This window comes from Caretta caretta, chromosome 2, assembly GCF_965140235.1.
Source record: "Caretta caretta isolate rCarCar2 chromosome 2, rCarCar1.hap1, whole genome shotgun sequence".
Lineage (NCBI taxonomy): Eukaryota > Metazoa > Chordata > Testudines > Cheloniidae > Caretta > Caretta caretta.
The window spans coordinates 241,781,315-241,807,549 of record NC_134207.1 but is presented as its reverse complement, the minus strand read 5'-3'; positions in this window follow the sequence as shown (position 1 = coordinate 241,807,549).

The following is a 26,235-nucleotide window of genomic DNA, read 5'->3' as shown; positions in this document are numbered from 1 at the left end:
CCCAAGGGTCGGTCCTGGGGCCGGTTTTGTTCAATATCTTCATTAATGATCTGGAGGATGGTGTGGATTGCACCCTCAGCAAGTTTGCAGATGACACTAAACTAGGAGGAGAGGTAGATATGCTGGAGGGTAGGGATAGGATACAGAGGGCCCTAGACAAATTAGAGGATTGGGCCAAAAGAAATCTGATGAGGATCAACAAGGACAAGTGCAGAGTCCTGCACTTAGGACGGAAGAATCCCATGCACCGCTACAGACTCGGGACCAAATGGCTCGGCAGCAGTTCTGCAGAAAAGGACCTAGGGGTTACAGTGGACGAGAAGCTGGATGTGAGTCAACAGTGTGCAGTTGTTGCCAAGAAGGCCAATGGCATTTTGGGATGTATAGGTAGGGGCATTGCCAGCAGATCGAGGGACGTGATCATTCCCCTCTATTCGACATTGGTGAGGCCTCATCTGGAGTACTGTGTCCAGTTTTGGGCCCCACACTACAAGAAGGATGTGGAAAAATTGGAAAGAGTCCAGTGGAGGGCAACAAAAATGATTCGGGGACTGGAACACATGAGTTATGAGGAGAGGCTGAGGGAGCTGGGATTGTTTAGTCTGTGGAAGAGAAGAATGAGGGGGATTTGGTAGCTGCTTTCAACTACCTGAAAGGGGGTTCCAAAGAGGATGGATCTAGACTGTTCTCAGTGGTAGCAGATGACAGAACAAGGAGTAATGGTCTCAAGTTGCAGTGGGGGAGATTTAGGTTGGATATTAGGAATAACTTTTTCACTAGGAGGGTGGTGAAACACTGGAATGCATTACCTAGGGAGGTGGTGGAATCTCCTTCCTTGGATATTTTTAAGGTCAGGCTTGACAAAGCCCTGGCTGGGATGATTTAGTTGGGGATTGGTCCTGCTTTGAGCAGGGAGTTGGACTAGATGGTCTCCTGAGGTCCCTTCCAACCCTGATATTCCATGATTCTATGAATACCCCACCCTTCGACTTTCCCCCCCATACTTTTAACACTTGCCAAACTTGCAGTGTTTCATTATATCAAAGTTTTTTTAACATTTAACGTGAAAATAAAGGGTTTTTTTAACATTTAACATGAAAATACAGCATTGACTGAGATGTAACATAACATGACCTTTTAAAAAGGATATTCTGTATGCAGTGAGGCCTATTTGAAGCATTATGGTTTGGGGTTTTTTTTAAGTTTAACATGAAAAAGCGGTATTGGCTGAGTTGTAACGAAACAAGGCCATTCTTAGGGATATTTTGTAGAAGTTTAGTAAACTAAAAAGGCTCAAGTTACTAGCCTATCCTTTTTAAAATAGTGTTTTTAAAGTACCAAAACAGCAACGGGGTAAGAATATGAAAACTGGCAATTGAGGGGAATTTACATGTGTGTTTTAATAAAAAAAACCAAAATTAACAAAAAAAAATACACAAGATTGCTTTTTAAAGTTTGGATTTATACAAACAACACAAGAAAAAATTAGCTTATGAAAAAAGTTAGCTGTTTTTTACCAGAGATAAGGAGTGTGCCCCTCTCCCCCCTCCCCCACCCTCTCCCTCAGCCCCACTTCTTTGTTTTCTAATGTTTTTTTTTTAAATCTAAACCAAGGACAAACAAATTCTTTTTAAAACCACAGCCACAGCGATCAGGCCATGGGGGTAAGAAAGCTGTCCTGAGTTTTGGGGGAATGTTGATAACTGGTTTGGTGAATCAGTTTTGTAGGCAGCCAGTCTGTATTCCCACAGTATTCTTGTCAGCAAGTTAAGGAAGTATGGGCTGGATGAATGCACTATAAGGTGGGTAGAAAGCTGGCTAGATTGTCGGGCTCAACGGGTAGTGATCAATGGCTCCATGTCTAGTTGGCAGCCGGTATCAAGTGGAGTGCCCCAAGGGTCGGTCCTGGGGCCGGTTTTGTTCAATATCTTCATAAATGATCTGGAGGTTGGTGTGGATTGCACTCTCAGCAAATTTGCGAATGATACTAAACTGGGAGGAGTGGTAGATACGCTGGAGGGCAGGGATAGGATACAGAAGGACCTAGACAAATTGAAGGATTGGGCCAAAAGAAATCTGATGAGGTTCAATAAGGATAAGTGCAGGGTCCTGCACTTAGGACGGAAGAACCCAATGCACCGCTACAGACTAGGGACCGAATGGCTAGGCAGCAGTTCTGCGGAAAAGGACCTAGGGGTGACAGTGGACGAGAAGCTGGATATGAGTCAGCAGTGTGCCCTTGTTGCCAAGAAGGCCAATGGCATTTTGGGATGTATAAGTAGGGGCATAGCGAGCAGATCGAGGGACGTGATCGTTCCCCTCTATTCGACATTGGTGAGGCCTCATCTGGAGTACTGTGTCCAGTTTTGGGCCCCACACTACAAGAAGGATGTGGATAAATTGGAGAGAGTCCAACGAAGGGCAACAAAAATGATTAGGGGTCTAGAACACATGACTTATGAGGAGAGGCTGAGGGAGCTGGGATTGTTTAGCCTGCAGAAGAGAAGAATGAGGGGGGATTTGATAGCTGCTTTCAACTACCTGAAAGGGGGTTCCAAAGAGGATGGCTCTAGACTGTTCTCAATGGTAGCAGATGACAGAACGAGGAGTAATGGTCTCAAGTTGCAGTGGGGGAGGTTTAGATTGGATATTAGGAAAAACTTTTTCACTAAGAGGGTGGTGAAACACAGGAATGCGTTACCTAGGGAGGTGGTAGAATCTCCTTCCTTGGATATTTTTAAGGTCAGGCTTGACAAAGCCCTGGCTGGGATGATTTAACTGGGAATTGGTCCTGCTTCGAGCAGGGGGTTGGACTAGATGACCTTCTGGGGTCCCTTCCAACCCTGATATTCTATGATTCTATGATTCTATTAGTTGTTATGCTTTAGCATGGGCAAGCGTTTGTCATTCGGAAACACTTTCCCACTTTATGAGGTATTATCTCACCCATCCTACGGCCTAGCAGAAATATTTACAAAAACAAACTTAAAGATACTTTGTTGCTGTGCCTGCAAAGCAGCTATTTTATTTATCATTATCTTGTCTAAGCCCCGAGAGAATATTTTTTGTTTTGTTTTTATAAAACACTTTTATGCAAACTGTAATCCTAGGTGCTGTACAGCATTAAATAATTTGAACCAGTAGACGAGAGACCTGAGACATTGTTGAAATCGGAGGGGTCATGATTAAGTCCTAATGCATAGGGCCTAGTGGGGAAATGAAAAGGTACAGCCAAAGCAGAAGATGGTATGATTTAAGAGGGGTTCTGGGACTGCTTTGCTATGGTCCAGATGCCCCAACAGCCTATATCCCTCATGCACAAGTGCCAGGGCTGGGTGGGGTGGAAGGGTGGGTCTTTGTTAGAGGAACAAGCCGCTTATATACCTCTTGTTGTTGACAAACTGTAACCTAACTGCACATATACTACGCGGGCAACCTACTACTCTTTTGACAAACCCCACACTCCTTGAACTCCATAAAAACACACTTCACACTGTTATTTTCAACTGACATTTTATTTTACAACACGCCCTGTTTTGTTCCCAAAACACGCTCTAACTTTTAATGTTTTTTCTTAGCAAGATTTTATAATTTGCTGAACGAAGTAGACATTGAACATTTTGCATTAAACATTTATCTGTTGGCTTGATGATTTCCTCTAAAACACTATTTGGATCTTCGGCCTCTGTCACTTTGTCCACCAATTCTGTCCCTAGAGCTAAATGTTCCTGGGTTAAACAGAGGCACTGCAGTGCGTATCCCAACATGATGATGATATTTAACACACTCTCCATACACAGACTACTGCTAATTTCTTTAATTTTACAGTTCACATCATCTAAAGACCAGTGCACGCAGTCGTGATGCCTCTGACCAGGGGCATCTATGGCGTACCCAGGACAATCCTCATTTTGTTTCTCTCTCAGGCAGTGCTTGATGATTCCATGCACAGCTGCTGACACAATTGCACGCATCATGATTTTACAGTTATGAACTCCATTATGCTGGCTTAATACCGAATTTCTCCCTCAACTTTAGATAGAACAGGCCTATAGAATAAGCATCCCCCGCTGTTTTGGCATTCTGTTGAGCATCTGGTTTTGGGTCTGGGCAAAAACAGATTGGGCCCAATCCCCTCGGTTCTTCGGAGCTGTCAGTGTCCAGAACCTCCAAGTCCTCTGAAGAACCATCGCTCAGCTGGCTAAAATAAGGAGGAGCTTTTACTTAAATGGGGTTGATGATTAAAGATGACTGCACCTAGAAGGCCCTGGCCAACACTGGCAGTCAAGCCTCTCATGAAGAGATGTTATATAGTAACTGCTATGGGACCTGAAGAAACAAACACACCAGGGCCCCTAACCTATTTTAGGGACCTCTGAGATCTTGTTACACACACTGTTGTACCCTTCACTCCAGAAAATTTCCAAGGGCTCAAATATTTAGCGGAGAGCCAGATAGAGTGTTGCCTGGATGGGTAATCAGTCGTGCACATGTATCTATTAGTCATGTGTCTCTTGGCCCAGCCCAAACATAAAAAAGGTGCAGTAAAAATCTCACACAGAGTATCTTTGCACAGCAGCAAATCAGCCTTTGCTAGAAATAGCTCAGTAATGACGATCATATGATGCTGAGAAGACCATAGCAAAATGAGTTTGATAGTTCTAGCTAATTAAAGGAACATTGTTCATCCTAATAACCCTGAAATTAACTCTGCTAGTTATGTTAAATGACTGCCCAGCAACTGTTACTCATGTGAGTAGTCTTTTTCTTTTAACAGGGCAAGTCACATGAAAAAGGGCTACTCGCATGATATTAGGGTTGCAATAACCTACCCTTCATTTGCAGGAACACATCAGAGAGCTGTCAGGCTTGTCTCTCTGCTCCGTTCTTTGCGTAAGCTGCTGGGCACATCTCTGCTGGAGTCTTGTGAAGAAACCAAGCCTGGGCATATGACTTTGACCATGGCTCCCTGAGTCATGCAACGAAGTTACAGTCTAAGCCTTTGTTTAAAATAAAGATTGTTTCTAGTCCTTGTATTTGGAAGCAGCAGTCACTAGAGTCAGGGAGAAAGTTTATCTTGTCCCACACTCACCACTAAAGGAAACTGGGTCCCCTGATCAGGGATGCCGCCCTGCCACTGCCTGGGAGAAGGAAGGCCCTGCAGACATGAGGGGTGGGGGCGGAGAAGGAAAGAGAGCAGGGAGAAAGACAAGAGAAAGACACCCAGTGCACCAGTATGCTTACTGCTAGGGTGGTAGCCATAGGAGTCCCCCATGTGGGGGTGTGCCTAGGCAGGACTCCTGATTGCCTTGACTTGGCCCTGAAAAAAGCAAATATTGTTAAGGATGAGGTATAGTGCACATGAATTTGCTTTACTTTCACGCTGAATCATCACCTTAGTATTATATGTTATGAGGTTGCTGTGTATGTTGATATATTAATTCATTATATTGTTAAATATTTGTCAGAGGTGCTCAGACAGGCATGTCTTGCATTTTATAAACCTAGATAAATAAGTACACAGCAAATAAATCAGTATAGTGTTGAAGTGGTAGTGGTAGGACATACAGAAATCCCATGGCCTCATCTGTACAGACAGGCAAAGAAGCGTACAATGTAAAATGCTTGCACTCAGAGTGGAACCTTGAGTTTCTTATTAGATCAACCAGCAGAGTAATCAAAGCTTTTCTTTTGGTGCCCACCTCATTTTAGCTCACAAAGAACAAAGAGCCTGATTTTTGGAGATGCTAATTGAGCACCCAGTGTTGCAGGTGAGATCAACAGGAACTATTGCAGCTGTTCAACACCTCTGAAAATTAGGACTTGTCTACACTGCCTACCGGGTCGGCAGGCAGCGATCGATCCAGTGGGGGTCAATTTATTGTGTCTGATGTGATACATCAACTGCTGAGCGCTCTCCCATCAACTCCAGTACTCCACCAGAACAAGGAGCGCAAGCAGAGTCGACGGGAGAGCTTCAGCCGTCGGCTTACCGCTGTGAAGACACCACGGTAAGTAGATGTAAGTATGTCGACTTCAGCTACGCTATTCACATAGCTGAAGTTGCGTATCTTAGATCAACCCCATGCAGTAGTGTAGACAAGCCCTTAGATCTAGAGCTGCCCCCATACTGAAGGCATCTGAAATGCAAGGTGTAGTAAGTTTTGCACACACCTTGTTCACTGGGAGCAATGACCCTGAATATTTTTACAGTATCTAGATTAAGTTTGATAAAAAGCTCTGTTGCTTTTGGGCATCTGTTTCTGTTTCTGTTTCAAATGATAATTATAGTTGAGTTACTTCTGTTTATAAAAATGTTAGAAGCAAGTTTTCAGCAGGCCAACAAAAATGTTTCTGCAAGATGTGAAAATATATGTTTGCCTATAAAAAGTCCCTGCATTTGCACAAACATATAGGGTAATATAACCCCATTTGTACACACCAATTTTAGGGCATACTTTCTGAGTCCCCTGTAAATTTTGCACATAATCTAGAAGACAGTGTAGGTACTTTTCACTTTATGCCCTTTTAAGGTCAGTTCTCCTCCAGGGTCACCTGGCGTGTTGCCTGTGCACCTGCAGGGTTACACCCCTGACTGCAATGTACCCTATGGTGGGGTGAACCCCTTACACTGGGCCCTTTTGACCAAGAAACTCAGGCCAGGTACTAGAATTTGGAAATTTTTTTTTCAACTCTTTGGGACAATCTGTATGAAATTCCCAAGCAACCATCTAAAATTACAAGGACTGTGAAAATACAAAATGTATTAAGAATAAAAAGAGAAAAACAGACTAAAATAAAAGAAATAGTATTTATAACCTCTCTAGTCTCTCCCTCTGCAAAAACAAATCCAGATAGGTATAATCCATGCTATTACATGGAACAAGGACTCTTACATTCCTCTAGAGTGTCTATCTTCCTTCTGACTTTTTGCCTGAACAGCATGTCAGAGACCAAACCTCTGGTATCGGGTGTCTCATGTCATCCCTCCCTTTCCCTTGTGTTCCCCAGTGGCCCCTACTTGTACCTTTCAAATTACTGTCATTTGTCCCTCCTGTTAACTCCCCCCCCCAAAAGTATTTACACCAGATATATTATCTAAGATTATGACAGTCTCTTGTAAAATGTCCATTGTTTGTGTCCTCAATCCACTCAGGATTGTGTTCCCTGCCTTTGATGGACAAATTGAGGTCCCTCTTTTTTTCCTGTGTCACTAGCAGAGTCCTTCTGGAATTGTATAAACATAATAGTTGTCTCGAGCCCCCATGTTCACCCTTATTTCCATCTGCTTTTTGTTGTATCCATAAACTCATCATTTTGCATCTTAATTGTTCTGGCTGAAGGTACCAATTTGAATCCCGTTCATTTAGCCTTTAAAAAGATAGGGATCATGTCTTCCTCTGAAAGTTATTCTGCTGTATATCAAATATATATGACTGACAGATTAATGCCCATCTGTCACAATTCCTCAGTGTTCAATTTTACTGAAAATATTCTGCATTTTTTCTCTGGGAGACCACTGAGTCTGAGAAAACAAAATAAAACTCCTTACTTCTTTTTTGTCTTTTTTCTTTAAACTTCGCAGCTTCTGCTGGTTTCATATGGGCCAGGGAGTTCATAGTTCAAAGTACAGCTCCTTAAACTCAAAATGCTGGTCACCTGGGAGCTAAGGATAGATTTGAAGGGATCAGAAGGGGAATTTGAAAAAAAATACTGTTTTCAGGTAGGTTAAATTTTGGGGCCCTCAACATTGACAGTGTTCCTTTCAGAATTATTTGTAGTCTGTGTTAGGAATATCATGTGCTTGAACATTAGGCTTGACTGTCAGGGTTGTTGTCAAACAACCTCCAAAATGAAATGAAAGTGAAGAATGCTGTGGAGCACTTCAGGAAAGAGAAATCCCTCCACAGTTGGATGGCAGCGGATGGAGTAGCTTGAACCACGACCAACTGCCCATTAATAGCTAACTTTATACTGTAGTGCACTGCTTTTTTCTTCTTCCACAGTACCACATTAATAAATTGTTCTGGAAAACATCAATTTTTTTTAAAAGTCTATCTCTAATATTTCTCTCTGCAAAATGGCTGTTTAACAAGATTGCCTCCTTGAACTTTTCACAGGATTGTGGCAGCAACTTTCATTTACTAATGGAAGTTTTATGGTATATTAGCAAGGGACACTGGGTAAAATTGTGGGAGGCACTGTGTGGTATATTAGCAGGGCTAGTCAAATGGTATTTAAGAGGATACTGTAGAAGCCCTTCTTAATGCCTTAAGTGTCAGATTGCACTTAGAAGTTTAGTCTACCTAAGGGTTAATTTAGTATCATTGTGGCCTTTGCTGAGAAAGGGCGTTTGTAGGGACCATGTTTAAATTGCTTGGAATTAGGAAGAGCAATGGATTCAAAAGGAATAATCTCTCATTATTCATGATGTGAACACCAAGGGGATAGTGTGTGTAATTAGATTTTACGGCTGCTAGTGATTATTTAAGTGAGATAAGGAAGAGAGGAATGAGAAGTAATAAATGGGTAGGAAATTTAGGAAAGCATGTTGGTTGGGTTACATATACATAGCAATGATAATACTGTAGTTGGGTGAGCTTTGGAACTGATCAAGAATTGGCTATTTTGTCAGTTCACCATGAGTGGAAAGCATTCACTTGACACCTTAGGAACTGTCTCATGTATTCCATTGGGAGAATTCCTATGTAATTTTATGTTAAATGGATGGATACCCCGAGGGCATGAAGTAAAGCTGTTTTCAATTGCTTTACAAGGATTAAGAGAGACCAGGAGGACAAATTCTCTGGCCGAAAGAAGAAAATGGCTTAGGATGGGGTTAAGGGCAGGGTTTAAAGGGACAGAGAAAGGGTGTGAGTATCAAAAGGAGAGGTGGAGGAATGATTTATTCTTTGAGGAAATAATTGTTTTCTTTTAACAATTCATACGAATTATTGTGAAGTTTTAAGATTTGATAGGCAACACTAGTGTGAATTGGCCAAATCTACCAGTTTTCACTTTGAGTCTTCATACATTTGTTGCAGGGTGAAACATCTTCACTTCTCCCAGCAAATGAAGAATATTTTGGCATAAACAGAAAAACTAAATGCAAACAGAGGTAAAATTGTGAATTATCATGAATGTGTCCTTAGTGAAAACTCCCATATTTACAGACAAATGATGCTTTTTTAGCAGTGAAAAGTGATAGTAGCAAAAATCTTCTTGTTTTGTACCAGAAAATATGGCTTTTATTCTCTCCCGAGTCCCAAAACTTCAAAACAATTGTTTTAATTTCTTTCTGCGTGTCCACAAGAATATTGTGCACAATCCTGAATGTGACCATAGGAATACTTGACAGCTTCTGAGACAACGAAACCAGCATCACCCAGGGTCACCATGGTGTGATCACATATGACACCATATGTAAAACCTATGCTGCATGCATTCCACTCCATCATCCAAAACATTAATGAAAATATTGAATAATACTACACCCAGGACAGACACCTGCTGGATACATCCAGTGGTGTCCTGCAAGAGTCTGTCCTGAGTCTGGAATATTTTCATTAATGACTTGGAGGATGGTATGGAAAGTATGCTTATAAAATTTGTGGATGACATCAAGCTGGGAGGGATTGCTAGCACTTTGGAGGGCAGATTTAAAATTCAAAATGACTTGGAGAAATGGTCTGAAATCTACAATATGAAATTCAGAAAGACAAGTGCAAAATACTATGCTTTAGGCAGGAAAAATCAAATGCACAAATACAAAATACTGACTAAGCAGTAGTGCCTCTGAAAAGGATTTGTGAGTTATTGTGGATCACAAATTGGATAGGAACCAACAATGTGATGTAGTTGCACAAAAGACTAATATCATTGTGGGGTGTTGTATGTAACACACAGGAGGTAATCCTCCTACTCTACTCATCATTGGTGAGCCTTCAGCTGGAGTTCTGTGTCCAGTTTTGGGCGCCATGCTTAAGGAAAGATGTGGACCAATTTGGAGAGAGTTCCAAGGACAGCAGCAAAAATTATGAAAGGTTTAGAAAACCTGAACTCTGAAGAAAGATTAAAATAACTGGGTACATTTAGTCTTGAAAAAGGAAGACTGAGGGGAGACCTGATAAGTGTGCAAATGTGTTAAGGGCTGTTATAAAGAGGGTGCTGATCAACTGACAAGAAGTAATGGATTTACTCTTCAGCAGGGGACATTTAGGTTAGATATTAAGAAAAACTTTCTAACTTTAAGGATAATTGAGCACTGGAATAGGCTTCCAAGGGAGGTTGTGGAATCCCCATCACTGTAGGTTTTTAAGAACAGGTTGGACAAACACCTGTTAGTAATGCTCTAAGTATACTTGGTCCTGCCTCAGCACAGGAGGGTGGACTAGATGACCTCTTGGGGTCCCTTCCAGCCCTACATTTCTATGATTGTGTGTATTTCTACACCTGATAAAGACTTGATCCAAATTTTGCTCCCAGATATATCTATGAATTTGCACTGAAAACAGTAGATTAAATCCAGTTTTGAGAAAAGCTTCATTACATTACGTCAAGTTGAACTTGATATGTTTGTATATTGTAAGTGGAATACAAATATGACCCAATGTGTGGTTTCATCATAGCACCATCCAGCATCATACGTTGTGGTATCAGTAAAGTTAAAACTACTTCACAGAAGCAAAAGTCATTTTAATAATTTGTCATGAATTTTTGGACATCCAGTTTCCAAATGAAAATTATCTGAACATTTTTAAAGCATATAGCAAAGTACACCAGGAGTCAAAGCAGCTAAACAACTGTTCCTACCTCCAGATCGGTGAATTGTCTATCATGGAGACAGATCATCAACATCAAAAGGGCATAATATCTGGCAGACTGTGCCCCACTTTATTAATGTGGCAGCTAGGGAGATGCATAATCAGATTACAATTATATGTAAGTAAGTGCAAAATATCAGAATAGGACCTCAAGGAAGTATATTCCCTGCTTTTCAAGTAAAAGAGTATCCAAATGTTATGCAAAATAACTGATGGTGTTTAATCTTCTAAGAGACGTAAAGAAAATATCTTCTACTTTATACATTTGAAAAGAAAAGTCTTTTGTTCATCACACTGGACAGAACTTTTAACATTAAACTGTCAAGACAATAAAGGAATCAGCATACATTTAAATTCCTAGCTTAGAAAAATGGTAAATGATGTATGCAAAAGAAAAACAGAGTGCATGAGAATTTTCTTTTTGTACCATGGAAGAAAGTGAATGTGAAAAAAGTAGATGTGGTTTCTTAAGATAATGTTAATGTCTGATGTGGAAGGCTAAGTGGCAAGTGAATCCAACCAACGTCAGGCTTTTTTTAATATAGAAACGGTATTTTTTTAAAGTGAGAGATATGAGATTTTTTTTCTTAGGCTTATATTGATGGACTGTGAAGGTCAAAGAGAGATTGATCCACAGAGGCCAGTAAAAGTTAAGAGTAATTTAATTAGTTGTCCAAATCTGAAATATCTTCTAATCCGCTTATGTACTTGTTGCTGGAAGGAGAATGTGTGTGTTTCTACATCTGCCCTAGGAACCAATATATTTTTATAATCTAGAAATGTTCAGATAATAATTTTTAATAAGCACAATGATACATTTAAAAATATAACTGTTTCTACTATTCAAAATAAGAACATTTGTTTTCCAGATAATTTGGAATTAAAAATGTGTGTGTAGGTAAATTTAATTCCTTGTCATATAAAGTAGCCTTATCAAACCCAAGAAGGAGGAGACATTGTGGTGTGGTGTCACACCAGGATGCATTTTAATGTAATGTAACCCACTGGGCTGGACTGAAGCCAGCGTGATCCATCATAACAAAAGACATCACATGGGATATTTAAAGTGGTGATTTTTTTTCTTGACAATCTGCACTGGTGTTTCAGAACAAAAATGCTTTCCATGAAACTAAAAACTCTGTCACCTGTCAAAGATTTTCATCATATGCTCACTCTGCAGATCTTTTCAGGGATTATAAACAGGTCAGGAGAACACAATGTGCATTAACTATAGTTACAAATGCTGAGGCAGCTCTAAATAACTGTGAAGGGAAAGTAGGCATCACGTGAAGGTGGGTGCTCTGCAATCCTGGAGAGCTATAGAAAGCATACTGGATTTTCCACTGGACTGTCCCATGCTCTGCTTTAATTATTCTCAGAACATTACTGAAGAGCAGGATCTTCTTGACAATTTTTTGGCATCCCCTCTCAGGCTGCCATGTCATAGAGAAATGTATAAGGTCAATTCTACCCTCTGATACAAACACATTCAGCTACCAGCAAAGTACATTGGAGCCATCTGCATGGACCCCAGAGAAGAATTTGGCACATTATGTTCGGTGCCCTTTATGGCAAAAACAGTTCTGTCACTTGGGAACCTGAACATAAAGCAGGGATGGGTGAACCAGTTTTGGATTTTGTGGGAGGAGTGGCGGGGGCGGGGCGTGAAGTAAACCCCTTCCCAAACTTTTGCTCATTTCTAAAAGCAAACTTGAAACTTTTTTGTAATGTTCAGTCAGCTTTTTAAATATATCCCTTTCATTTCCTTGTACTTCTGTGGTTATGATTTGTGCTCAGAGCTAGAAATAAGTGTTGAAATACCGTGAGAAAGACCATTCCTGTAGTACTTCTGGCTACCATCAGAATCACAAGAAGGCTCAAAAGACTCACAATAGCAAGCTATTTGCTGACTCTTGAGGTTTGGATACTATTCAGATAAGGAACTGAAACTTTTGGTCCTCCTCTGGAGTCAATCTGCACTCTGAAGTAAATGTTGAATTCTGACTATCATGTAAGGCTCTAGTAGGGTCCTCTTGATATTATTGTTTGCAATGTTACTAGCAGCAAAGCCATGAATATAGAAGAAGCCGCAGTTTTAGCAGGAGGCAGTTGTCAGAGCAGAACCTATTAAGGGAGTTCTCTTGCTCCGTGCGAACCACTGTTTTATCTGCAAATGGCATAGAAACTTCTATTTTGCCAAGCACAGTAGAAGGTAAAAAAGACTCATGCTCAAAAGGGGCCTAACTCCCTAAACTCTTATTCAGATATTATTTAACCATCCTGATATAGGCCCAGTTCAGCAAAGCACCTAAGCCAGTGCTTAACTTTAAGCACATATGTAAGTGGCATTGACTTAAGTGCTTTGCTGACTAGGAATGGGGTTACTCACATGTTTAGAGCATTACCTCAGTAATGAGTAATTACAGGGCTTTGGCCTGAAAACGTTTGTGGTTATTTCATAAAGTCAAACTTTACTGTTATTTGAAATCTTCATTTAAGCCAAATCCCATCCAGGTACAAAGGCTCTCAAGAATAAGGGTGTGCTGTATTTTTAGGATACTTGATGTCTCCTAAAATATATATAATGTATACTACCATTTCACTAGGGCTTTCTTTGGACTATTGAATTTCCTGAAGAGTATTGTCCGGACAGCACGCTCAGAATGATAAATATGCCAAGGTGATGATAACTATTGTCTAGCTTGAATGTTTCCCTGGGTAGTGGGACTTTTCTAAGCTTCTCATAATATGGCTTATTCTCCCAGAGGGATAAAAAAACCCTTTCCTGTGAGTTCTAGAAGTCCACACTGAATATGACTGTAAGAACACACTCAGTGAGAAGTCATATACAAGTTTTTTTTATGCTGGCCTAAGAGAGTTTACACAGCTGTGAGCAATAAAATATAGGAGCCATGGCAACCCACTCTCCAGTATTCTGATAATGCATCAAAAATGAGGCTATTAGAATTATTAATTCACATTAGTGGCTATTAAAATTACTACCTGCAGATTCACAGCATGGAGTTCTTTTCTCTTGCTAAGAGCAGGTTCAATCGCAGAAAGGACCTTGCTGCTAAATAGGTGCACTGTATTGTGCGCAAGACATTATGGGAAGTCCAAGAGATAATAAAGCTCACATTGAGCTTTATGCAGCTGCTTTGTAATGCAAGGGAAGCAGATGTAATACATTATTCTTGTAATGATGGCAAAGAACCAACACAGCTCTACTGGCAGTAACAATTACTGGGCTCTTACTGGTTCCCTGGAAGCTAGTACTAGAAATTGAACTTACTGCCGGCTATTTCATTAAATACCAAGTGGCACAAAATATTCTACCTTGGTGAGTAATAAACAAAGCCAGCAGAAATCAGTGGAAAATTTGAGCCAGATCTGTAGAAGGGTTTTGCAGAGATTCTGTGGTGAGACTTTGGGGCTCCTGTTGAGACTTGGCTACCTCTCTTCCATCCCCCATTAACTTAACTCAAAATGCAATCACCTGCTGTTTTAAGTAAAAGAAGAAACACTATTACACAGAGGCAACAGTGGGAAATAATCAGGGGAAACAGCAACATGGCAGCAAAAGAATATTTTATTGATGGAAATGAGCAGGAAAGTAACACACAAGCTCAAACTAGCCAAATAGGTACAAGCAAAAATAACAAACAAGCTGAGAACGTGAGGCTGGACCATTGCCAGCATTCAGGAGCACACATCAGAATACACCTCCTTTACGTTTCTGTGCACCAGAAATGGAGGTGGTGTGGCAATGTTTCTAAAGTTGTAGTACTGAGGGGCTACTTGGGATGTGAGGTGCAATTTTCAAAAGTGTCTATGTGATTTGTGAGCCTAGAGATTGTCTACATTGGAAAGTTTTGCCACTATGACTATACAAGAGCAAACTGCATCAGAGTCAGGGACACCCTGTTTTCCAGGGTCAGTGGATTCAGAGCTTCCTTCTCTTTCATGGGAAATTTTGAAATATTTGCTTTTGGTTTCAAATTGAAATGAAACCAAATTTCAGAATATCAAAATCCTTGGCAAAATGCAATTACCTTTCTCAGCCCAGCTCTCTAGTTAATGCAGGGGGTGGTCAGTGGAATCAGGTGTGGACATTAGTGCTCTTCAAGCCTGCAGAAGAAGTAGGTTTTTAGGAATGATTTGAAGGAGCAGAGGAGAGACACTCAGTAGATACTGGTTGCCCTCTCTGCTTGCAAAAGTCTCCCAGTGGAAAAGAAAGTAAAGTCAGGAGATGGTGAAAGGGAAAAATGTGTAACCATAAACAAAGACTGAGTGGACCACAGAAATTGGGATGGATTGCAAAATTATTTACATTGTCCAGTATAATGAGCTAAAGTTGTATAATTGCAATTGGTGTACTGTGACACACTTAGATACATCTGAATCATGGGGATACTAGATAATACACCAGAGAATACACTGCAGAGAACAACCCTGAATTGGGAGAGGAGGGGACAGAGCAGAAATGGACAAAGTCACCAGATAAAAAGCTCTTGATTTTATTATTCTTTGACCCTGTCCTTAAAAAGACGGTCCAATGCAAGTTGTAGAATTGGGGGAAAATATTCTGAGCGGGAAATTCCTCTAGTGGTTAGAGATGCTAATGAGTCATTTCCATCAGTGACTTCAGTGATTCTGTCATATGACCTGAAACTCAACTCACCCTCCACCCCAGAGTGGTTTTGGTCTGTGATCTTCCACAGCAGACTGGACTTCTCCCTGGGAAAGGTCCTTTTAAACAATATGTTCTGAGGGAAAACATTAACATGACATTTTATTTTTTCTACTGTTTTAACAATTTGTGTTTGATTTTTCTCTAGCTCAGGTCTTAAACCAGCACTGAGGAGCTGTCCCCATACGTTGCCCAGTGATTTGAATGGTTACTGTTGCTATTTCTCTTTCAGCTTTTTGCCAAATTTTATATTGAAATCAACTGAGGAATGATTTCCATTTCTTCTTAAAGGCTGGAAAGGAAGAGAATTGTGGGACTTACCAGATGCAGTTTTAAAGCTTTATTTGGAAGGCTACAAGGATACACTTTATTTCCTTATGGATCTCAAAGGCCTGAACTAATTAGTACTTATTAGAAAACAAATTAGAAATGCATTTTATTTCTCCTTATGGTAAAAACAGGATTTACAGTACAAGGGTAGGATGTCAGTAGAGCTGGGCTAATGATTTGCAATGAATAATTTATTTGATGAATTTTGCCTTTCTATCCTCTTTATAAATTGTCCATGAACAGATAATGACTTTCTTGAATTTATTCATTAGTCAAAATGACTTGCCAAATAATCCTTGATCTGTAGCTTGTTTGAGAGCAATTCATTATGTATATTTGATAATTAAAATTCAAAATTTTGGTTGTTGGGAATGGTCACACAGGTCATATGGCACTTTTCTTTTCTCTAATTGGACAAGTATGCTACCACCTAAGCTTAGTTTTCTGGAATGAAAACTCATGGATATGAATTTTAAAAATCACTGCCAGCAATTATTCTGCAAAAGTCACTAAAAATTAGTTATTTCTGGATGAAATTCACCCCTGCACATAAAGCTAGTGCTCTTAATCCCTTAGGGACATAGGTTTTATACTGGTCCCCTTTGGATATATCTGCCACAAAACCAGTTTATTAGAATATTAATGGAAGGTGACCCTGAAAGGTGAGCAAACAGAGTTGAAGCCAATTAATTAAAAAATATGAATAATTATCTACAGAAATGGTTTTCTGGCTATTGGCTACCTATGGGGGCTATTATTATTGTTATGCTGGAGGATATTAATGGCTGCCATCAAGCAGGTCTTTGATCCATGGACAGTCACACACCTGGTTAAAGCTGAATGGTCTAAGCAACCTTCATTAGGCTAACAGGAAAGAGCAATTAAGCCAGTGATAGCTGGAAACAATATAAGCACTGCCCAAGGCACTGGGCTGCATAGAATCATAGAATATCAGGGTTTGAAGGGACCTCAGGAGGTCGTCTAGTCCAACCCCCTGCTCAAAGCAGGACCATAGACCTTGCATGGCAAGGCCTGAGTAAGAACTAACCCAGGGAGAATAAGAGGGATTTTTCTGTGAGTGGTTGCAAATGTGGGAGCTAAGGAATGTGTGTGTGAAAGACAGAAAGTGGGCAGACAGCTAGAGAAGCAGTCATGAGCATGTCTGTGAAAGGGAGTAGAGAGACAGAGCTCCTCAGGGCAATGAACTTGTTGAAGAGGCAGGCTTGGACATTGTGAGCAAGGAAACTGCCTGCTACTGTTTCCATCTACTGTGTTCAGGGAAACAAGACCTTGTGTACATTCTTTGTAAATAAATAGAAAGAATATACCTGACTTGTATCATCATTTTCTCCTTCTAATGAAAACACTGTAGCAAGGACACAAATATTGGCTAACCACTCTGGCAAAAGGGAAACTTTCTTATTCTGTTATTACTATGTATTATCTGAGTGCTGCCATTGTGCTTGGTGCTGTAAAAAAGAAACAGGAGAACTTGGTACCTGCCCCCAAAGAACTTACTTTCTACATTAAACAAACCATGCAGTTCATACATTTTTAGTATGATTATCCTCTCACACCAGTGAATTGACATTGAGCTATTGGGTGGTACATCTGATTTACACAAGGGCAGTTTTTTCACCCCTTTTTTTTCATTTGCAGACCCCTAAAAATTTGGAATGGAGGTACAGATCCCATTGGATATCTTAGATATAGTCTGAAGACCCCCAGAGATCTTTGGACCACAGATTGAAAACCACTGCACTAGGATGAGAGAGGGGAGAATCAAATTCACAGTGCACAAGCCAAGAAACTAGGTTTTATCTCAAAATTCTCTCTTTTTATTAATAACACTTCTTTCTCTGGTAGATTAATGTGAACACATATCATTGAATAATGTGTTTTCAGCAGGGATTTGGGTAAAGGGAGGGTAGTCTTCTGGCTCTGGTACGTCACTTAGGAGCTTTATAGCTAATGGAAAATGGGCATACTGGCCTTGATCTTTTGTCTGTAGCAGAGGAGGGCATGATGCAATTTAGCACTGGGGGATGGGTCATATTGCAAAGGTGCACTGGGCCTGTCTCTCACTGTAAGTTACACCAACTGCTGATGGTCTGAAGGGGCTCTTACAGCTGTTAGGCATTAGTAGGCCTCAGGGAGGCCACAGCTCTTCTGCCTGCCACATTTTGCACTGGACACAGGGAAGAGGGATGCCAAAGGAGCTGGTGCACTGGCTTCTATGTCACCAAAGGGTCACGTAAACTATGGTGTTCCTGCTGTGGGCTGTTCTGGTGACTTTAGGAAGCTTTGCATTGAAGGATGTCATAAAGTGGCTAGAATGCAGTTGAGGATTGACACCATTCTGTATGTCATTCATGCCTTCTCTACTGTTGAGCTTTCCGAGGTATATAGAAGTGTGTATGCACTAACCAAGAGAAATGCAAAGTGTTTCCTGTTGATAAAACAGCTCTTGTGGGCTAATAATTTTAGTAGGAAGTCATGAAAACTGTATAAAAATTATAAAGAAAGTAAATACAAGAACACCTGGAAAATGTATAAAGGACTGGAGTCATGCTTTTGAGAGTATTAAGAAAATTAGCTAGTAAACTCACCAAATGACTGGGAACCAGTGGGGAGGAACCAAATGTTCCACTAATTTTCAAGAAAAAAAGTGATCCTTGCAATTAGCATCCGTAGGAGACTTCATAGTAGCTATGCCATAATCAATATACTATTCTTACAATTACAGAGACCAGATTTAGGCATTGGAAGGCTGAAAGAGAAAACTCCCTCTACACTATGTTCAGGTAAGCTAGTTCTGTGAACAAAGGCAATTTTAGCGCTGTCTCCAGTCCTCTCTGGATTGTTTGGCTCTCGGAGCACTCAAACAAAAGGCACTCAGGCCCAGATCCTCCACCATAATTAGGTACCTAACTCTCATTGATTTCAATGGGAGTTGGTACCTAAATCCTTTGATCTGGACCTCATAATTTTGCACAGCCCTTGGGAAAAAAGGAAAAAATTTCCTGAGATTGTGTCTTCTCAGCACTGGGATGTATCACATTATATATAATTTCATATGGAATAAGCTCCATGCTGCATCCCGGCAATTATATTAAACTTGACTAGAACACAGCACTCTCAAAGCCTTGTGCTCCACCCTCATACCACTTGTTAATCTCAGAAAAGGGAGATGTAAAGGAATAAGGGCACAAAGCATAACAAACCTTGGGGTTTAAGCTTTATGATTCTACTGATTCCTATAGCCCACACTATATTTGTGGTCTCCCAAAATGAAGGTAAAAGTTAAAGATTTCTCATGCACACACACATACTATTGTCCAACCTTTATCATGGCAGTGCTGGTATGACGGAAGATAATGTATCTAAATTAAGTTCATTGTCACTTGCTCTGCTGGACAGGCCTAATTTTCACATGGTATTTTTGTATCAAGGTCTACCAAAAACCAGGAAGAGGAGAAGTCAATGGACAAGTTAAAAAGCAAGAAAAGTTAATCAAACTTTTTGAACCCCCAAACCTCAGGTTTGGTTTGATTTGTAAGGGAATGCCCAAGTTATATAGACTGCTTTGTCCATCCTCAGCAGACGCCTGTAAAATAGGAATAATAATACAGATCTATAGTAACTATTCACAAGGGTTAATTAATTAAACCACTTTGAATTTCACAGATGAAATCTGCTATACTATGGGTACAAAGTGTTCTCTCTCTCTCTCTTTCATATACTGGATCAATTCTCTACTTCACATATAAGCATCAGCCCCTATAATGTCATGAGCATATAAGAAGAGGAGAATAGAACCAATTATGTATGTATGCAAGCTGACCATTCAATTAGATGCACAACAGGGCATGCAAATTCTCTTATTAGCAGTATGTGCTATTTGCGCATACATCTGCATGCTTAAACGCACATTACTAAACGTTCAAAATGTCGTGTTTGAAAATTTAGTCCACCGTATCTGAAGTGCACATTCTGTAGAACCTTGTTAGTGAGATCTCCAACTCTCATGTAAACCTTCAGTATAGCTTTCACTTCACTACAGGGTGCTCTCAAAAGAAGGTGTTCTGTGTATGCACTATGTGGTGTTGATAGAAAGATATGCAGTGAGATGCTACATTAACACTACGTTTGTGCGAACAGTAATATCCTCTGTTAAAATATTTTAGTTTCCTGCTTGCAGATTCCAGTCAGACAGAACTACTCTTACCCCAGTGTGAGAAGGAGGGTAGGGGATCTGTAATCTTCCTTAAAATGTTTCTTGGCCAGAAAATTTTTCTAATGTATTTGATGCATTACCCCAACTATGTTCTAAAACACCATGCTGGCCTATGTGCCTAATTTATGCAAATTACAAGCATAGAGGAATCCTGTTTTTTCATATTATGAAAGTCTTCTTGACTTCTTGTTTTTCTCTGTTGGTTTCCTTTACCAATAGGAAACCCATAACCTTCCTAGCACCTCTTTTAGTAGCATTTCACTAATCTGTAGATAGTATATAAACCCTTTTCTCTCTTTGAAAATGTTTTCCCCATTATGTTCCACATTCAGAGCTGTATTTCAAAGTGTCATTTTAATCCTTTTATCTTTGTGATAACCTAGAATATTGTTCGTTACTTGGTTATTCCAGTCACATTTCACTGTACTTCACTGAAATCTCAATAGAGAAAGACTGCTTTAGGCAAAATGAACTTTGAACTTTTGTGTCATCAAAATCCTTAATGTGAGTATATTGGATGCAGCCTGTATGGCTTAACCTAAAATCATTAGAAACACATTTACATTATAAAGTTTGCACCATTTCACAAATGAAAGTTTGTTTGTTTTTTAAAAAAACAGAAAGTTCATTCATAAGTATAAATTCATACGACTCTGGTCACTCAATATATTTAATGATAAAAGGTATTTTAAAATATGTACTCAATTCCAATAAAAGGCACTACAGTGATGATTAAAACAAAAACAGAGCATAATGCTTTTTACTATCCATAAAGTATTAAGTGATCTGGCTTTAGACAGTTAGGTAGCAATGACATTGTCTTGCTTTGACACATTTGAATACCTACAGGTCATGATGACACCATAAAAGTTAATGTGCATATTCTTTTTTAAATACCATTACTATGCTGGGGAAGTAGTGCCTATTGTAAAATTGTGTTTAAATTAAAAAGAGATATTAAAATAAGTTAAAATGCTTTTTTTTTCTTTGTTGTTGTTGTTGTTGTTGTTGTTCTTTTTAATGCTACATTAATCAGGAATCATCAGAAAACTACCAGTTTTCTGAAATAGTCACTTCAGCCATCAGTATCTTCGCTAATACTTTTCATACACATTTCTGGTTTTTACATTATTAAATCACTACCTTTTGTAGAGGATTTTCTTTTCTCTGCTTCAACTTTTGCATTAGATATCAAACTGGAGCTCCCTTCTTGTACTGACTAATTTCTCACAGTGTAATACTCAAATTATCCTAAAATTCCTAAAATGCAGCTCCAACTCTACTTATTAATGTTAATCATGTTAAAGGGTTGGGTTCTCTTAATGAGTATGAGCTTAAGTTTTTAATCTTAGTCATTTTTTTCCCTTTCAATTTTTCAGAAAATTGCTAGGATTTCCTTTCCACCCATGCTAGTATGTGGCTGAGATTGCTTAGAAGAGCAGCCTTTATCCTATTCAAAGGATATATCTACAGACAGACAAATGTACAATTAGATCCACCATACATGTGTTTCCTTTCTGCCAAGAAAGAAAACACTTGCAAACTTGTGGCTGATAAAATTTTGCAGAAAATAAGAGGTCTGTGTAATAAGCCTCCACTTCTTTCCCCTCCCCTTCATCCTAAATCTACATATTCATCAATCCTTATAGACCCCTTGAGTTTGAGCATACATTAAATATAAATGGCTTTTTAGGTTTTGCAAACCCTGGAAAGTTGTGAATGCAGGCTCCACATCAGGATACATAAAGGTCATCCTACAGGAGAAACAAACAAAACCTACTCCTTGGCAGTGAATTACCTGGGGGGAGTATAGATCAGACAAATGAACTGTCCACCTCCTGCATTTCACTTCTTCCAATCATCAGGACAAGTAGTCTTCCGACCAGTCACCACAGAACTGTGACTGGAGGTGACAAGTGCAGCTTCTTCTCTTGTTCAAATTTGTCCAGTTTCTGCAGTTACTACAATTTTGGAGGTTCAGGAAGAACATCAGTTTATGACCTGCAAATCTGACCCATGCCCCTCCTCAGATATTAAATCCAGCGTTGGCTGAGATGGATAGTGTTTCCTTGCTGTGGGAACAAAACATACCATCTTCCCTCAAATAAATGGTGTTTAAGCTTCTGCTCAAGAAACCATTTCCATTTTGCCAGTTATCACCGTTTCTAATCTTCCCTTTTTAGAGACACTTGAGAAGGAAGATGGTGGTTAGACAACTTTAAAGTAATCTGGAGTCTTCGTATTTCCTTGAACCTTTGCAGATGGACTTATGAGTTGAATATGATACAGAGACTGTTCTATGCTCATTGATTGCTGATCTCTCCCTTGGACAAAGATCAGCTGTCTGCTGACTTTCTCACATGAGTCTGCAGCCTTCGACACCTGAGGTAAGCAACATACCCCTTGATGAGTGGTTTTGTTCTTTCCTCTCCAAATGTCAAATCCTGTTCCCATTGAACTCAATAGCAAAACTCCTTTTGATTTCAGTGGGAACAGGATTTGGCCCCAAGAGATCAGAGATTGTGATTTTGATCAATTGCTGCCCAGAGACAGCTCTCATGCATGTTCTGCCAGGCTGAATTTGATTGCCCCTCTTGTATGTCATGCTGAGGAAAATAATAAAACAATTTGGTCTCTAGTTCTATCAAAATGCACATGGCACACAGTTCTATGCCTCTTTTCCATCAAACCCAGACGGTGCAGCATCTTTGCTTTCATAGTGCCTGGCGGAGAGCAATACTTAGATAATGGCAAGCTGGCAGAAACTTACTTTGGACAAGATGGAGGCACTGTAAGTGTGTTAAGGGAAAGTGGGGTGATTGTCCTTCCCATCCTTCTTTCATTTAAGAAGTTTTCAATTTGGAGTGCTGCTGGATCCTCTTTGACACCTGGAAATACAGGTGGCTACAGGGACCCAAAGCATCATTTATTCTTGGAGCTGAATCTTACCACTGTGATTCATGCCTTTGTGACTTCTAGACTTCATTACTGTGATGTGTACTGTATGGGTCCACATTCAAAGACCACTTGGAAGTTACAGTGGGGGTAGAATGCAGCTGCTCACCTGCTTGGCAGTGTTAGCCATATAGAGCAAATTAGATCTCTACTCTGGAAACTACTCTGACTCCCTGTTTGCTTGTAGTTGTAACTCGAAGTGTTGACTTTGATCTATAAATCACTAAATAATTTGGATCCTAGGTTCCTGAGAAATGTCTCTCAACCAGTCAGCTTGCCATGGCAGATCATGTTGACTGAAATGCTTGAGCTAACAGATCTGAGATTCAAACCATTGGGAAATAGTGCCTGTGCACAACCTGCAACTCCAGAATTGGCTCCCCCAGCTGTTCTAACAGCCTATTTCTGGAGAAAACAACTCAAGTATGAGACTATGGTCAATAGTCATGACACTCTCTGCTTGATACAAAACACAGTCAGACCTAATTGTGAGCCAGATTCCGCCATCCTTTCTCTTGTTGAATAATACTATATCCAGGAGTAGTGGAAGTATCTCATTGGAGCCACTCATGGAGTAAGGTACTACTCAGAAAGTGTGAAAGTGGCAGAATCTGATTTTTATGGTTCTATGCCGAGAAGTGAATACATGCATCTGGTGCTCTACCTGATCAAGTGAAACCTGTTTACCTGAATGTTCTTTGTGTTCCTGAAACATTTTGGATAAGTGGGGTTTAGATGTAATAAAAATTCTTTGGAAGAGAAAATATTTCATTCTTTTCATGTAGGCTAAAGGTACAAATAAAAGTTTAAATTCATGAAACTATGCAGGTGTCTCATGGAAAAGGATAAGTTTTGATTCCTTGGTCTCTACTTTGCTTAATTGGATTTTGCTGAGCATCCGAAATCAACTGAGACTTTTGATCAACTGAACATCCAGAGTCACTTGCAAAAGCATTCATAACACCACAGACCTGAATATTTCTCTGACAGATATATTTTTTAATCTAGTAACAGTTCTTCACTAAGATATTTTCATCAAAAATGTAAAACCTTATGAAAAATTCAAATGTTTTGGTTCAGTTGAGGCCCTCAACTGGAATAATGTCATCACATCTATCCTGTGTGGTGTTATTTCTAGTTGAGGTGTTTTTTTGTTTTCTTCCCTGCTGCAGTGATAATGATTTCAAAGAGACTAACTCTTCTCACAGAAGGAACTACAGCACTTTTGATTCTGATGTGTCAACACCTTGCCACGTTATGATATTTCCGGTTTCTTGTTTAGAGTAAATGCAATTCCTTATCATTGCAGCTTCATAAAACAGAAATCCATTTTGAACAAAAAGCATAAATAATGTATTTCTATTTTTATGTTTTCTTGGATATGATTGCAACTTATGAGAAAAGCCACTATAATTATGGATGCAAATGACTTCACAGTTACTGCAACAGATTTTGTTTATATATGTTAAACTATGTTGAGGAAGAATCTGCTTTCATGTGGAAAACTTGTTAATATCTTTGCAAAATAGCAATCAGAATACAGGCTGTGGCAACTATAATGGTGACCACAGAGTATGTCAGAATGTGACTCAAAATATACTGTTTTTTAAATGAAGACATTGCTGTATCTTGGATATAAAAGCAGTGCAATATGGTGAACCACAGGGACACTTAAGATTTTTTTAAATCAAAATTTTAAAAAAAGTCTCTACCCTATTACTATTAATATTGTAGATTATTAAAACTGAAAGAAATTTACAAACAGATGGCAAGATTGAGATTATCAAGCAAAGGTCTCCATTAGTAGCAGCGCAGAGCCAAACTGTCCCAGCACCCCCTGGTCCCAGTGCTACTGGGTAGCACAGCTGCTGAGACCTCCCTTCGGAAAGCTCAGCTTAGTCAGATGGGATGCTAACAAGGAGAAGACCCTGGGTTATTATTGTGGCTAACCCCTGTGTGTATGAAAAAGATTAAGGGAGGCTCTTGTGCCATGCTCATCCACTATACATTCACACAGAGATCATCCAAACTCTGGCCCTACATTTACTTTTCTCCATTTAAGATGGTGGTTGTGCTTCTTGCATTTCACTCAGCTTGGGCAATGTAATTACTGCAGGGTGCTCCATTTCAGGTCATTTACACCTTCTGGGTCTCATCTTTTTAAACAAAACCCTCAAATTTTGGATGTATACTCAATTAGCAGTTGAGCTAAACTACTTTAATTTGATACAATATATATTAAGCTAACACTTGTAAACCCTGAATTTTTCTTTAGGGCATAGGAAAGGGACATAAGAAGGGGCCTGAGTTCTCTAGGAAAATAAACCCATTTTAATAAATAATTCTCAGATACACCATATGATTTCCTGCTCAGGGATTGTTTCTTCCCAATGTCTATAACACTTTATTTTTCAGTACAAGTTGATTATGGTAGACAGTACTCTCATTTTGGGGCATTGGGTCAGTGGGTTAATATCCTGGCTAAAGAACCTGAGCATGTTTCAATCAGCAACAAAGCAGCACTCTATTAGAATACAGCACCAGATGACAATAATAGTAAGCTTGACTTCTACAATAACTCTCCTCTTCGCTGGGGAGAAGAATTATTAATGAATATTCCTAGCCTCTTTTACACAGCTGCTACAGCACCTATACCAGGTGTTTTTTTACATGTACACAGTGTGCTCTCAATGAATGGACACTCTAAAATTTCAGATTGAATTCTTAATTTTGGAATCAATATCCATAGGTTTCATTTTGTTTATAAATTTTTCATACGGGAACGTAGTGCTTAGGAAAAGTAATGGACTGAGGTTCCTGTGCGAGGGACCATGGTCCCCAGGCAATGCACAGACCATAGCCACCACCCAGCAGCATCCCTGGACATGTGGAGAAGGGGGCTAGTGAAGCTCTAGCCTGCTAAGAGCCCCACCTGATTAGGGGAGACATCCAACCCCACCAACTGGCTTAAACTGGAAAGAGGCACAGGAATTTGTGTGAGCAACTAGATGAATCCCTGGCTGGCTGTTACTATGGACCCTGCCTACTTGCCCACCTCTGGGCCTGTTCGTGGTTCTTGTCCTCCTTCGCTCAGACCCATGTCCGTTCGTGGTTCCTGCTTTCCTGCCTTATTTCAGGTCGCTGCTTCTATGTTCTACCCCAGATGCTGAATCTGGCTTCGACCCTTGGCTTGACTCCTG